Here is a 16266-nt window from a genome sequence, read left to right on the forward strand (position 1 = left end):
TGTGTATTAGCATTTATGGTATCAATTCATTAAAGCTCTATTTATCACTGTTGTATAGTCCATATAAAAGGGCTAGGACACACATTTACATATGATTAGGTTAATTTACATATGTATAGAGTATGTGTTATCTTGTACAGCTAAGGGGATCTTCAGGAAAAGTGAGATCAGGACCCCAAAAACTAGAAATGGTGTATAGCAATCTCTTTCTGTTAATGTTTGTTTCTAAGTCACAATTGAAATGTTGTGATTATCACTATTAGTAGAGGCATATTCATAACTGGCCTTTAAAGGGATAGTAAACACTGAGATTTTTATATAAAATATTTAGTTATACATAATGAAACAACTTTCCAATACATTTTTATTATTTACTTTGCCCCCTTTTCATGTAGTTTAGCTCATAAAGTAGACTGATTTCTAATTCTAAGAACTTGGAATGCACACTACTGACTTCTTCAGGCTTACCCTACTACATATCGGTCTCTAATTGGCTTTATCATATAACAACTGCAAAACAATTCACTTTATACTAACATTATGACCGTGACTAGCCTTATTGTCATTGGTCTAAAGCCTAGGTGGGCTACTCCAAACAAGGAAAATGGTGGGTCGATTTTGCCTATTAAAAAATAACTGTAGTAAAAAGAATGATAATTTATTTAAAAAAATGTTATGACACAACAGAAATGTCTTGTAATTACAAGGTGGGGACTGTCCCTTTTTTATGGTATCAAAAAAGGAACCTATTGCAAGCCAATGCCATCCTTACTACTGCTAAACCATCTAAATGCCGTCTGTATGTAGTCTTGATAGTCAAACTGTGATGTTTGCTTAACCACTTAACAACCAAGAACGTACAGGGTACGTCCTACAAAAAAAGGTCAGTTAACGACCAATGACATACCGTGTACCTCCTTAGGGGTTTGAAGCGGTGGAGGGCCCATCGATATCCGGCATCCGGTTCCTGTATGTGCAATGTGCAGGCCAGGTGCCGGGAGTGTGTGTGGGGCGCGCGCAGCAACTACTGCACCAATGTAACTGAATGGGAATGAGGAAGATGGAGGGGGGGGGGGGTAAAGATCAAAGGATCTGGGGGGGCAGCTACACTACAGAAAAAGTAATATTTCATAAAAAAAATTAAAAAAACTTTTTTGGAGGGGCAAACTGGGTACTGGCAGACTGCCATAGAACAAGCTATTATGCTATTGCTTGTTCCCAGGTTGAGCGCTTCTCTCTTTTTATTTATGCAAATTATGACACTTTGGGAAGTCTCCCTAAGTGTGATGCGGGAATCCAGACGTGTACCCTTTGCTCATTGTGCCCAGAGGGATATGGCTGCACCTCACTGACGAGGCCCACAATAGGCCAAAACGTACTTCTGGGCTTTTGCTGTTTCTCTCGTTCAGAGAGGGATTGCCTGGTATTTCGGGGCTGGACTGTACTGTGAAGTCAGGATCAGACTGATATGCTTCAGGAAAGTTCTTCTCTGTGAAAGGCACATGTTGAGCAAAAAGAGGCTGCTTCTTGGGTGGTAACTAGCCATAGAACAAGCTATTATGCTATTGTTGTTCCCAGGTTGAGCGCTTCTCTCTTTTTATTTATGCAAATACTTGGGGTTGTCTACTACACTAAAGCTAAAATTAACCCTACAAGCTCCCTAATTAACCCCTTCACTGCTGGACATAATACACGTGTGGTGCGCAGCGGCATTTAGCGGCCTTCTAATTACCAAAAAGCAATGCCAAAGCCATATATGTCTGCTATTTCTGAACAAAGGTTATATCAGAGAAGCATTTACAACCATTTGTGCCATAATTGCACAAGCTGTTGTCAGTATATGGCCGGGTTATAATACAATTTATTTAATAATTATTCTTTAAAACATTTTTAAAACAATTTTAAAACCCCCAATAAAATGCATATAGGAAACAATTAAAATCAGTATTGTTTTCCTAAATTCTTTATATTAGTTAAAGTTATAAACACATTGAATTATATTTATAGAAACCAGATATGAATCAAATGATCCACACTTATGCTGTTATAATATTCTATACAAAGATCATAAAAATATACCTTTACAATTTACCTTATTCACAATGAACACATTAAAATACCACAATATGGACCGCAAACTTCACAGTGTTTAGATAAACAATATACCAAGATACTTCACCCAAATCTTACTGGATTTCAATAGATTTAAGATAACTTTCAGACAAGTATAATTAAGTTATTTAGCCCACAGATGATTATATATAACTTCAATTGAATACACCAGAAATTGTATATATTATTATTAATGCAAACAGCCAATTTATGTGACTAGTTAAGACTACACAGGACTGTGGATATAAGCATAAAATAAAAAGTGTGTCCTTTTAAAATTACTAACTGTAATCTAACTATAGCCTTTGATTTAAAATATTACATATACTTAACAGTTTCTTATACTTTACCCAAATAACCAAATTAATGTTTACATTTTTTTCAGATAAGTCCAATTTCACCTCATAAATTAAAAGAGGTAATTTTTTGCAAGATGGATAAAAGCCCAGATTTGCACGTCAGAGACTGGATTTCAGGGCAACAGTTTGTCAGTCAAAAACTCAGCAGCCGCCTTTTCTTTCTCTTGCCTGAGGTTATATCACGCGATATAACCCCACCCCTTTTTATTCTAATCATTGGTGATAAATTCGATAGGCCCTTAACGGAGCTGACTTTCCATTGGCCCTCGGAGCTTGTCCCTCTTATTGGCTCATTTGGATTTGCATGTGTTCTAGTAGTCAATTCATTTGGCTGTCATACCATTTTTAATCCCCTAGGGGGCAGCAGACAATCACAAATGCAGTCTCCATCAACATTGCTAAAAGCTTAATTATCTAACCTTAAAAAAAATGTTTATCAAATACTTTAATTTCCAGTATAAATCACTTACAATTTTAATATAGATGGGACCATATAGCGCCATTTTTTCTGATTATTTTAATATGAAACATCAGTATTTTATTTATCACATTCTAGAAAGTTGTATTTTTATGAGGGTCTAGTAGTATCAATCAATTAAATATATATGTCTATCTGACTTATTCTGTATATCAGCTTATTTTATATACTGGCACATAAATTCCTAGTCGCATCTTATCTAGAAATCTCATCTTCACATCAGTTCTTCCTGTAATGTTCACTAGATTTCTGGAAAACAAAGAAAAATGTATTCATTTTGAAATAACTTAAGCATTTATATATACTAATGTAGTTATTCATTTAATGTATTACAAATCTGAAATGAATTTCTCAGATCCATGGAAGTATACATATTTATACAATACTGAGTTATATTTTACTTGAAATTTAAACACAAGTTGTAATTTAAAATGAATTTGAGAGTTACAATGCAAGACATGTGTCTCTGTTAGCCAGCACAGATGTGGATCCGAGGTCTAGGGGCAATTAACAGGTCTGTGCTAGTTACTATATTCTAGAATTTCTTTTCGCTTATCTGACTTTATGTGCAGAATGTCGTCTCCAAACATCCCATGATGTATGCTGGCTTGGTTGATTATCACGTCCCTGTTATGACCTCATGTGGAGTGATGAGCTTCAAAGCTAAATCAATTTAGAGATTTCAATGTTTGTTCTTTTAAGAAGTCCTGTTTATTTCTTTTGTTTTACAAGTCTGTATTTCAGACCAAGAGGGGGGTTGTTTTACAAATAGTTTTACAAATAAAATGAGTTCTTGGTCTTATCATATAACTATGTGTACATAAAATATACATACATATATATTATTTAATAAAACTCACAAATATCCTGACACTGTTTGTAAATAATTTCAGTGAGAAACCTAAAGTTTGTGAAAAAGTGAACATTTTTTTTTACTTGATCGCATTTGGCGGTGAAATGGTGGCATGAAATATACCAAAATGGGCCTTGATCAATACTTTGGGTTGTCTACTAAAAAAATATATATATATATATATATATATACACGTCAAGGGATATTCAGGGATTCCTGACAGATATCAGTGTTCCAATGTAACTAGCGCTAATTATGAAAAATAAAATGGTTCGGATTTGCTATTTGTATTTATTGCCCTATAACTTACAAAAAAAGCAAAGAACATGTAAATATTGGGTATTTCTAAACTCAAGACAAAATTTAGAAACTATGAGTTTCTATTAGAAGAACTTAAACCATCTTTTTATACTGGACCTTAGCAGCACTGAACCTGTAAAACATGAAGTTGCTCCCCGACAATACTGTATCGGGGCCAGTTGTTACTGCTGCTTCACTGCCTGGTGATGCACTTTCCCATTTCCTCAGAGCCAACACTTGGCTGGGGCTGTGAGAAACTTCGACATAGCCCCATTCTCTGATTGGCCTACTCTTGGGAACTACTATTCCTTGCATGCTAATATTATGCTATATGGAAGTATGCAGTGAGGTTGTGGGACCAGGACAGGGTTCTTAAACTCCAGTTCTCAAGTCTCTCTAACAGGCCATAGTTTTAGTATATTGGAACTGGAGCACTGGTAAAATAATCCACTTATCAGTAAACATGGTTATTATCTAGGCATGCGCATTCTGATGTTCTTTGGCATGCAAATGTGGAAGAAGGCAGCCGCTCGTGGTATTCGGCTCTTTTCAGAGCTGGATAACTTTTTGTGAAATTGTGGCCGCCTTCTTCCACATTTGGATGCTAATGAAACATCTGAATGCCCATGCCTATTATTAAGCTTATCTCACCCAATGATATCCTGAAAATCTGCCCCGTTAGGGAGGCTTGAGGACTGGTTTGAAAACCCCTGGACTAGGGGGAGTAAAAGCATTCAGCTCCATGAACTGAATTAAGGCTGGTGTTCTTTTGCAAAAACTGTTTCTCTGAATTTACTATTAATAGGTTTGTGTTTGAGTAAAAGGAACATTTTTGTTTTATTCTATAAACTAATGACATTTCTCCCAAAAATGACAACTGGTTAAAAAAAACAAAAGATCCAGTTTTTCCAGACCTCGAATAATGCAAAGAAAACAAGTTCATATGATTTTTTAAATAACACAATACTAATGTTTTAACTTAGCAATAGTTCAGAAATCAAAATTTGGGGGAATAACCCTGGTTTTCAATCACAACTGTAATGAGTCTTGGCATGCTCTCCACCAGTCTTTCACATTGCTGTTGGGTGACTTTGTGCCACTCCTGATGCAAAAATTCAAGCAGATCGACTTTGTTTGAGGGCTTGTGACCATCCATCTTCCTCTTGATCACATTACAGAGGTTTTCAATGGGGTTTAGCTCTGTAGATTGAGCCAGCCATAACAGAGCCTTGATCTGGTGGTCCTCTATCCACACTTTGAATGACCTGGTTGTGTGGCATGGAGCATTGTTCTGCTGGAAAAACAATCTTCGGAGTTGAGAAACATTGTCAGAGCTGGAGGAAGCAAGTTTTCTTCCAGGAAAACCTTGTACGTGGCTTGATTCATGCGTCCTTCACAAAGACAAATCTGCGCGATTCCAGGTCATCTTCTCTGATGAGTCCAATTTTCAGCTTTGCCCAACACTTGGTCGTCTAATAGTTAGACTGACACCTGGAGAGGCCTACAAGCACAGTGCCTTGCACCCACTGTGAAATGTGGTGGAGGATCAGTGATGATCTGGGGGGACCTCAGCAAGGCTGAAATCAAGCAAATTTATCTTTGTGAAGGACGCATGAATCAATGTTCACCCATTAGGATTGAATATGAACTTGTTTTCTTTGCAGTATTCAAGGTCTGAAAACACTGCATCATTTTTGTTATGTTGACCAGTTGTCATTTTCTGCAAATACATGCTCTAAGTGACAAAAATAATTTTGGGGCAATTCAGGAGAAATGTTGTCAGCAGTTTATAGAATAAAAACCAGAGAAACTGATAATCGTGCAGATGTTCTCTTAATTTTTTTCACAGCTGATACATGTCTCAATGATTTTAAGTCCTAATCTATTAGCCAGGCAAAAATGTCACTCGCCACTTCTGATCCCACCCATCATTACATGCCCACACCACACCCACTACCCCAACCCTTCTTAACATATGTTTATTCATTGTGAAACACGTTATAGTGCAGCATTTTTTCATTGTTTATTTATTTTAAATCAACATTTCAAAAGGGTGGCATTGCCGTACTTTAGGCCCTTTTGTTACAAGGCGCTAGCGACAAACTGAATCCATTATCCAATTGGTTATGCATCCGGTGACCTCACAGAGACACGGACCAATCAGATTATGCAATAAAGGCTGAGGGCAGATACGCTCCAGAGTTCTTGGGCGCCGCAACCGTCTCTGGGATCTTAACCATGGGTCCCACCCCCCACGACGTGCTTTTAAAGGTTCTCGGACAGAATGCATGTGCGACGGATAACAGTCCGGTCTGTCTGAGAACCTTTTAAAGCAAGTCGTGGGGGGTGAGAAGCATGGCTAGGTTCCCAGAGGTTCTGATTAGAACAGAACTCTATGGAGCTTATCTGCCCTCTACAGTTATTGCATGATCTGATTGGTCTGTGTCTCCGTGAGGTCACCGAATGCACAACCAGCAATCAGATAATGGATTCAATTTGTCGCTAGCGCTTAAAGGGACATGAAACAAAAAAAATTCTTGCATGATTTAGAAAGAGCATGCAATTTTAAACAACTTTCCAATTTACTTTTGTTATTTAATTTGCTTCATTCTCTTCTTATCCTTTGCTGAAGGGTTTATCTAGGTAAGCTCAGGAGCAGCAAAGAACCTAGGTACTAGCTGCTGATTGGTGACTGTATATATATATATAGTATTAGGAAGAAGAAAAACAAGGTACTGCAAACTCTGGTTCCAAAGTGGTTATTTTAATGAACAGTTAGGTGAGATACACAGTCACAGTGTGCAGGGTTGGATATATATATATATATATATATATATATATATATATATATATACAGTATATATATACCGATTGTCATTGGCTCACCCATGTGTTCAGTAAGAAACCAGTAGTGCATTACAACTCCTTCAAGAAATAATGGCAAGAGAATGAAGCAAATTTGATAATAGAAGTAAATTTGAAAGTTGTTTAAAATGGTATGTTTGTTCTACATAAATCATGAAAGAAAAAAATTGGGTTTCATGTCCCTTTAATTTTTGTTGCACCTGCCCCAAGGGCCAAATGCTGACAATCCTCCCCTGCTTTCTGCACCTCAATTATTGGTAATAATCGCACAAATTAGGGACTTGTACAGTCCTTTTAAAACGTTTCCAGACTCTAGCCTAATATAACGTTTGATAAAACACATACAATCCTGTTCTTATTAAAATATTTTGTGGCTTTGATTCTTCTCTTATCGTTAATCTGTTTCCTTTCATGATACACAACACAATGTTTATTAAACAAAAAGTCACCCACCAAAGTTGAGTTACAACATGTGAACGGAACATTCAGACAACAATCAATGTATGAAATCTCAAAGATTGTTTTCAGAGAAATATTTTTAAACGCACTCCAAAATACATCATATCCTACGTCGCTGATCGCTGGTAAAATGTAGTGCAGTCTCGTAACCTAACCTGTAGGGTGCGCATCCTGTGCTGCGGTCTCCCTCAGCCCTACCATTGCGCCTGCGCACAAGCCAACTCCGAGGCTGCAGGCTAGGCCTAGTGAGCAGACGCAGACAACACCTCTAAGCAAGCAAGCAGCAAGGAGACGGGATCGTACGAGGAGGCCTTTTATTCTCTCGCGAGGAAGGACGCCATTATCGCCCCTCAAAACAACACGAGAATTCACCCCCAGACGGTAATTGCCATTTGAAGACACGTTATGCTGGAGCTGCAGCGTGCAATAGCTCTTTTTACATTACTGCATTTATAAACAGTATTGTATTTGTATACGATTTCTACCAGCCCGGGAACGATATAGGCGTTGGGGGGCTGGCAGATGAAGGCCAATGAGGGAGGCATGGGTGCTAGCCGAACACCTTACAGCACTGCTCACCAAAAGCAAACCTACCTGGTTATTTATTATTTATATATATATATATATATATATATATATATATATATATATATATATATATATAATGTGTGTGTGTAGGTTTAAAGGTTAGAATACAGAAAAATTAGACCCATTTTGTGATAATTAAGGCCGCTATTCCAGAATTAATTATCTGGACGTTAATACTTTTGCAGGTTAAAGTAATATCCTGTTTGTTTCTTACCTTTTTAATATAAATTGTATATGTGTGTGAGCAGTTTTAGCTGCATTTTACTATTTGCTGTCTATGTGACATGACACATTTAAACTTACTTGTGTGTCTACCAGTAGTTCCCATTTTGGAAGGCATTACCACACATAAAGGGACCTTGTAGTATGTAGTGTAAAAATAAAATGTTCAGTTTCGTTACAGAATTTTTTTTTAGGAAACAATTTTCCTTTTGTTACATGTTTAACTTATCCAAAAGTGTTAAATACTTTGCCAAAGCTGCACTGCCACCCCTATTCTGTTCCCAAGGAGGATATGACTAGTGTTTAGACCATATGCATGTATGCTTGTGTCTCATTTGTACACCAGCTGTATTCTCATCAGTAGTGACATGAGATCACAACTTTTACTGTGAATTGAATTCCTTTGCATAGTAAAATGAATTTGTTTATATATAAAATGCTGTTGCAAAAATTGTGCATTTTATTTTTTTACAAAACTATGAACCAAACAATTCTATGAGCGACTTTTAGTTCTGGTGGAATGTTATTTTTGTCAAAATCCAAGCTTCTCGTGAAGAAAAATCTTTTATATAAATGAATAAAACACAAGAATAAAGCCACACTGAGATGTCAGTCTTCTTTAATTCATGATGTATGTCCTATGTATTTAATGAATTGTAAAAGAGTGGTGATGTTTTTCCAGTGGTATTATTAGGGCATTTTGTAAACGTTGAAATACTCTGAGTTTGTAGCTGAAAACAGCTTTTATCTGTCGGCTTTTTGTTGTGTTTGATATGTTTGAGTGTTCCCTCTGTGTGCCACAAAAAAATCTGCAATTTATATAAGATACTTTTATGTTAAAAATAATGCGGTTTGTGTGTTTATATCAACTCATTTTTAAAGTGTGATCATGTGTTACACTAAGATTATTTTAGAAGTTTAATTTCTATAGATTTGTGCATTCCAGCAATTGCTGTTTTTTAAACTTGGAATTGGGAATTCATTGAGAATGTAGAACAAATTGTTGTTAGAACTGTACACATTTTGGTAGTCACCCTCTACCGATTTGTTTTCTGTTCACTTTAATGACATAACTGAGAAAACACAAAACTAATGGAGATATTATCTGTTTTTTATAACCTACCAGCATTTACGTCAGAGCTGTACAAATACTTTATTACATGGCTTGACAAATTTGTAGAAAATCTAGGTGCTATCCCAAAAATGTTCTATCCTTAACGCAAGTACAAAAATGATATATACGTGTGATATGTAAGCTCAATAAGAAGCAAACCACACTCCCAAGACTTTCAAAAATTTCAGACACTGTAATTTTGCATTAGTAACTCCCTTTCCTAAAGACAGTACTAAAAAGGTTTGTGAATAACAAAGTCTAGTACTATTCCAATAGGTGATAGTGTTAAAGGGATAGTCTAGTCAAAATTATTCTTTCATGATTCAGATAGTGCATGCAATTTTTAGCAAAAATGTAAGCTTAGGCACCAGCCCATTTTTAGTCCAGCACCTGGGTAGCGCTTGCTGATTTGTGTCTTAATGTAGCTACCAATCAGCAAGCGCTACCCAGGATTCTGAACCAAAAATGGGCAGTCTCCTAACTTACATTCCAGCTTTTTTTTTTTTAAATAAAGATACCAAGATAACAAAGAAAAATTGATAATATGAGTAAATTAGAAAGCTGCTTAAAATTGCATGCTCTATCTGAATCATGAAAGTTTAATTTTGACTAGACTATCCCTATAACATTCATGTCAATGCAAAAATGTTTATTATGATAGTAATAGTTCTCAAATGGAGATCAGTAAGTTTTACTGATCTTTTATATTGAGTGCAATAGGTGTGAATTTATCATCCTCTGAAAATACTGTAGATCTAGAAAATACCAGCAGAAATTTTGTAGACTGATGAAATTTTAGCTCTGACTTTTGGGGTTTGGTTGATTTGCATGTATCAAAGGGACATTACGAACACTAACTACATTTCTTGCACCTCCCTCTAATTATTGGTGCCACAGTTTTTGAAACTAGATTTTACTGCAGGTATCTGAAGGAGAGTTGCTGCACAAGTGCAAACACATCAGCATTGGAATGCATTGAAAGCTAGATCTCAACATGGTGGCAACCATGACTCGAGGAAGGCAAGGCATACTATTCTAAACTAAACCTCAATGCTATGCTTATAAATATTTAATTTTAAAATTCATACATCAGGGGTCGTAGATGTGAAGGAGCAAATGGGTGGAATTCATTGGATGAGACTATTTTGTCCCTGTGATTGGCTTTTCATAAGAGAGAGTTTTACTTGGGAGTATTGGAAGCTGTGGGAAACGCATGATGACATTTTCTAAATTGTAAAATAACTTATTTACTAATACATACCAAAGTTTTCAAGGTAACATCTGAGATGGTTGAAAACATTAGTGTTCTTGAAAATAAGATGTATTTGTAAGTCACACCCCATATGTAAATTTAAAGCAGTGTTCCAGAAATCTGTCTAAAATTTAGGAGCCAGACAGAATTCTAAGATATTTTTTTTTTTTTATAGATAAAAAAGGTTGTTATAGCTGGCTTTTTTATTTTTGAATTGAAGCTGACAGCAAGTTCATGTTTGTGTAACGATGGAAGTTAACTGTGTGACCAGGAGATGGCACATTAATAAGTCAACGAATTGGACAGCACAGCTAATATAATAACTTTTAAAGGCATACAACATAAAGTAAAATTTTACCATGGATGACGACATATGGTTGTCATCCGCTCCATACCTTAAAGGGATAGTATACTGTAAAATAGTGTTTTTTTTTCCCCTTATTGCATTTTCAGTTATTCGTTATACCAGTTGCAGAGTATAAAATGTATGTGAAATCGCATTTTCAGATTTGTGTATATGAATTAGCTCTTTTTTTGGTTTTAAACCACAACCTATTAAAATGTGGGTTTTTTTTTCTGACAAATTTTATTTTTCCTACCATCTTCTGCCCCCCTGTATCATGTGACAGACATTAGCCAATCACAGACTAGCATACGTATACCCTGTGAGCTTGTTCACATGCTCAGTAGGATCTTGTGCCCCAGAAACTGTGACTATTAAAAGACTGCAAAATTTGATAATAGAAGTAAATTGGAAAATGTCTTAAAACTGAATGCTCTATCTAAATAATTAAAGTTTATTTTGACTTGAGTGTTACTTTAACTATCATGCACCCCTCAATTTCTGCTGGCTGCGCTTAGCCTTTAGTATATAAATTTTCACTATAGGTTAGGATACCACAGGGTAAATTGGCTATTTCAAATGCTGAAATAAGAGTAAAGGGGCTAGTTGTAAACAATTTAATGCAATCCAGCAGGTAAAATGGATCATTGGGAACAAATTAAATAAAGAGGGGAAACATTTTGTGTAAACTGTCCCTTTAACTGCTGATGATGACCATGTGTCATCATCCGATGGGGGGTTCTGAGCAAACCTCGGCTCCCCCTATGCAGTTATTGAGGGCCATAGGAGGTGGCCAAGGTTTAAGCAATCTGGCGATGCTAGTGACATCTTATGCCTCCGCCTCAGCTCCCATAATCCTTAGAAATCCCCAAGACCCACCATTTGAAAGGCAATCACCTGCTCTTGCATTTGTCAATATGATATAATATATAATTTGCCTGTTGTTCCCTACAATCATTGTATAAACATTGGGTTGTTGGTGTTTTTACCTTAAAGGATTACTTTCTGTTATAATTTTTAAGCTAAACAACTAACATATTAAAGTTAATAAACATTAATTAAAACCTACTGACCTATATTTTCTCCAAAACGAAGTTTCATAACGTTCTAAAAGTTATATCTTTTATTCGCTGATGATGTCACGTTATCCTGCCCACTATTTTCAGCACTGAGTGTTCAAAATACTTAACCCAAAAACTTTGTGTTTAAACTGCCATTTTGAAACCTAGGTATTGTAAACAGATTGGTACAGAGCAAAGGATACCCATGGAGTGGGTTTGGAAAACAATTAAATTTGCAGACAAGATTTCTGATATACGGTAGAGATATGTTAATGAAATGCTATTGATAAAAAGCGTATTTGGGGTAGTTAGTTAGTAACAGGCATAGAAAATATTTACTTACAGTGGCCCTTTAACAAGAAATAATGCACTATAAAGTAGCCTTTTCCATCCTTTTTTTTTAAGTTTTATTTCATTGTGCTCATGTTTCTATCATGACTTATGAAAGAGCAGCAGTTAAACGTGTTAAACATATTTTGTTGCATGAAAAAAAGATAAGTAAAAGTTTTGCAACTGATGCCAAGGTATGTATTTCTTATTGGTTCATAGGGAAATCTCTAACAGACAAAGTTTTGTCTCAAAAACATTCATTTAAAAAAAAGAAAAAAAAAGAAAAAGCTCTAATACATTTGAAGTACAGGCATACCTTGTTTTATTGCGCTTCAGAGATATAGCTCTTTTTACAATTTAAAGGTTTGTAGCAACCCTCTGTCGAGCAAGTCTATCAGCACCATTTTTCATATATACACATATATGAACACCTATAAAATACACATGAATACACTTGTGTGTGTGTGTGTATATGTATGTGTATATATATATATATATATACATATCTCAAAATAACGAGTAATGCATTGAGCAATGATACTTTTTTATTGGACTAACTATACATTTATAAGATGACAAGCTTTCGGAAGAATGTCTTCCTTTTTCAAGTCTGAAGCAATACTGACCAATTTGTTGGAATTTACAGATTATATATTTAAACACAGGCTAAAAAGACAAAGTGTTACAGATGTCTGAGTGTAGGGGTAGGAGGGGTGTCATAAAATACCCTCGTGAACACTTGCTACAATACAGGGAGAAGAAAAACATATCGCGTATCCCACTAGTAGTCAAATAATACCCTGCTGTAGAAGGAATACGAAAAATCATAAAAGACTTACAGCCACTACTCTTAGAGGATCCCACACTCCAAAAAATCTTTCCAAAACCCCCTATCCTGGCACTCAACCACCCAACCTAAAACAGAAACTGATCCACAGAAAGCTACCCCTTGATAAAAAGAACACTCAGAATGGAACTAAGCGCTGCAACAAAGCTCTCTGCAAACTGTCAACACATTTGTGAAAGCACCACAGCTAATCACAAGAGTAAATGCTAAAACATTAAAGGGGCATATTAATGTATATCTGCAAATGTGGTATACGTGATACATTGCACTGCATGTGAACTGGGATGTTATATTGGAGAAACAAGCCAAAAACTGCACCTTCGGATGAACTTACACACTCAATCAAAAACCACTGTGAAACAACATACTGTACCCCTGTTGGTCACCATTTCACCAAACCTGACCACTCCATCCAAAACCTCAAAATCAAGATTCTCAGAGGCAACTTCAAAAACACAATGAAAAGAACAACATTTGAAATGAAAATAATGCTCTTCAACTTGCTAAATTCTGGACTAAATGTGGACTCTGGTTTCTTAACCCATTATTAAAAATTTTTGTAATGTACTTTCATATACTGTAGTCAATTACATTGTATATTCCACACTCTCTATGCATAGGTACACAGGTAAGCCTATGTCCACACTTTTCTCATTATTATTATTCCCCCTTTTTTTTTTTCTTTCCTTTCTCCTTTTTTGACTATCTTATATTCCCCTGTATACCTTATTTCACATCTTTATACATATTGATTCTATGTTGATATATAGCTTTATGTCCGTATATGCTTTGTGTATAACCATATATTTCCACTGCCTGTTATCTTTAACTGACACTATCTGCCTGTCTCATAAACCCCCATCATGATTTTTACGACACCCCCTCTTCCCCCTCCATTCAGACCTCTGTAACACTTTGTCTTTTTAGCCTGTGTTTTAAGATCTAATCTGTAAATTCCATCAAATTGGTCAGTATTGCTTCAGACTTGAAAAAGGAAGATACTCTTCCGAAAGCTTGTCATCTTATAAATGTATAGTGAGTCCAATAAAAAAGTATCATTGCTCGCTCTTGCTCTCTCTCGCTCGCTCTTGCTCTCTCTCGCTCGCTCTTGCTCTCTCTCGCTCGCTCTTGCTCTCTCTCGCTCGCTCTTGCTCTCGCTCGCTCGCTCGCTCTTGCTCTTTCGCTCTCGCTTTTGCTCTCTCGCTCTTGCTCTCTCGCTCTCTCTCGCTCTTGCTCTCTTTCGCTCTTGCTCTCTTTCGCTCTCTCTCGCCTCAGATGATTGTTAGCATTTATTTGTATAGCAATAAAGTATTTTTTAATTAAGGTTCTTTATATATTTTTTTACACACAATGCTATTGCACATTTCATAGACTACAGTATAGTTTAAATATAATTTATATGAACTTGGAAACCAACAAAATTTGCGTGACTCACTTTATTGCTATATTAACTTCTTTGCGGGGGTCTGGAACCAAACCGGCAATATCTCTGTGGTATGCCTATACTTTCAATTTTATATAAAATAATGTCTTTTAAAAATGTGCCCCAGATTAAATAAGAAAAATAAATACTCTAACTGAGCAATAGCACTTTTCTAGGGAGCTAAAGATGTTAGTAGAAGAAGCAAACCAAATATTCTCCCTGCAATTTAAGTTTATTAGTAGCCAGGCATGTATAAGTTTATTGACAATAAGGCACAGTCATATTTGGGGTGAAGGATTGTAGATTATGGCCAGGGTACAGCTTCGCTTGGTAGACATTTCTTCAACAATTAAGATCTCACTCTTCAAAGAGAGGGAAATGCATTCTGTTACCTGGAAAATATACTACCTCTTACTGATTGGAAAGAAAGTAATGAGTTCTCTTTAAATGCTACATGACTGCTAGACAAATGGAGATTTAAAGGGACAGTCAAGTCCCAAAAAACCTTTCATGTTTCAAATAGGGCATGTAATTTTAAACAATTTTCTATTTACTTTTATCACCAATTTTGCTTTGTTCTCTTGGCATTCTTAGTTGAAAGTTAAACCTAGGAGGTTCATATGCTAATTTCTTAGACCTTGAAGGCTGCCTCTAATCTAAATGCATTTTAATAGTTCTTCACCACTAGAGGGCATTAGTTCACGTGTTTCATATAGATAACATTGAGCTCATGCACATGAATTTACCGTGGAGACAGCAGCTCTGATTGGCTAAAATGCAAGTCTGTCAAAAGAGCTGAAATAAGGGGGCAGTCTGCTGAGGCTTAGATACAAGGTAATTACAGAGGTAAAACGTGTATAATTATCACTGTGTTGGTTATGCAATACTGGGGAATTGGTAATTAAGGTATTATCTATCTTTTTAAAACAACAAAAATTCTGTTGTTGACTGTCCCTTTAAGTGATTTGTTAAACATTCACTGGTTTTGTTTTAGCTGAAGTAGGTTAAAAAACAATCACACACACATCAATGGAAAGAAGAGGAGCTACTTTTTCTGTTATGTGTAACCACTGTAAAAGTTGTAGATAACAGTCCTACATGGAGTCTTCTGTGTCTTCTCAACACAACACAATAACATTAGTTCTTTAATTTGGCAGATGGTACCAGCTCTTTAAACTGCCAGTGACCACAATCATTCATTTCTTAACTTCATAAACCATTATAAATTTTGTAATGGAGAATGAAGAAACATCCAAAAGAAAGTGAATGAGACTTCAGACAAAAGAGAAGCGTAGTCATAATGGACAAAGTAAGAGTAAAAAGGGACTAGAGGCATTCTGGATACTAAAGCAGAGGAAAAGAGGATACAGTTTTGCAGAACCATTTTGTCAGTAGTTCTAAATACATAAAATATGCAATAAAATGCTTTAGAAATATTTTCAAAATTTGAAACATCCTTTTTTTTATATACTGCTGTCCAGTAAAAACTTGACACCTGCTTGTTCTATTAATTTTTAAATTCAAGATGTTTATTTTATTTCTATCCCAAAGGAATTATTGGAAACCACCCAACAGCATACATCATTAAATAATGAACACATGAAATGCTTTTATTTACAGTATCTTAACCCATTTTTATCTGGATGACCCAAGTATCTTG

General features: G+C 35.8%; 1 protein-coding gene across 1 annotated transcript in view; it reads left to right on the forward strand.

Moving 5' to 3' along the window:
• Positions 1–7684: 7684 nt before the first annotated feature.
• The window catches only part of BANP (BTG3 associated nuclear protein), a 1088809-nt gene continuing 1080227 nt past the window's right edge, over positions 7685–16266 (forward strand). The window contains exon 1 of the mRNA XM_053701244.1: positions 7685–7807. The gene's annotated coding sequence lies outside the window, so the exon portion shown is untranslated. The remainder of the gene's footprint in view (positions 7808–16266) is intronic.

Source organism: Bombina bombina, chromosome 1 (genome assembly GCF_027579735.1).
Source record: "Bombina bombina isolate aBomBom1 chromosome 1, aBomBom1.pri, whole genome shotgun sequence".
Lineage (NCBI taxonomy): Eukaryota > Metazoa > Chordata > Amphibia > Anura > Bombinatoridae > Bombina > Bombina bombina.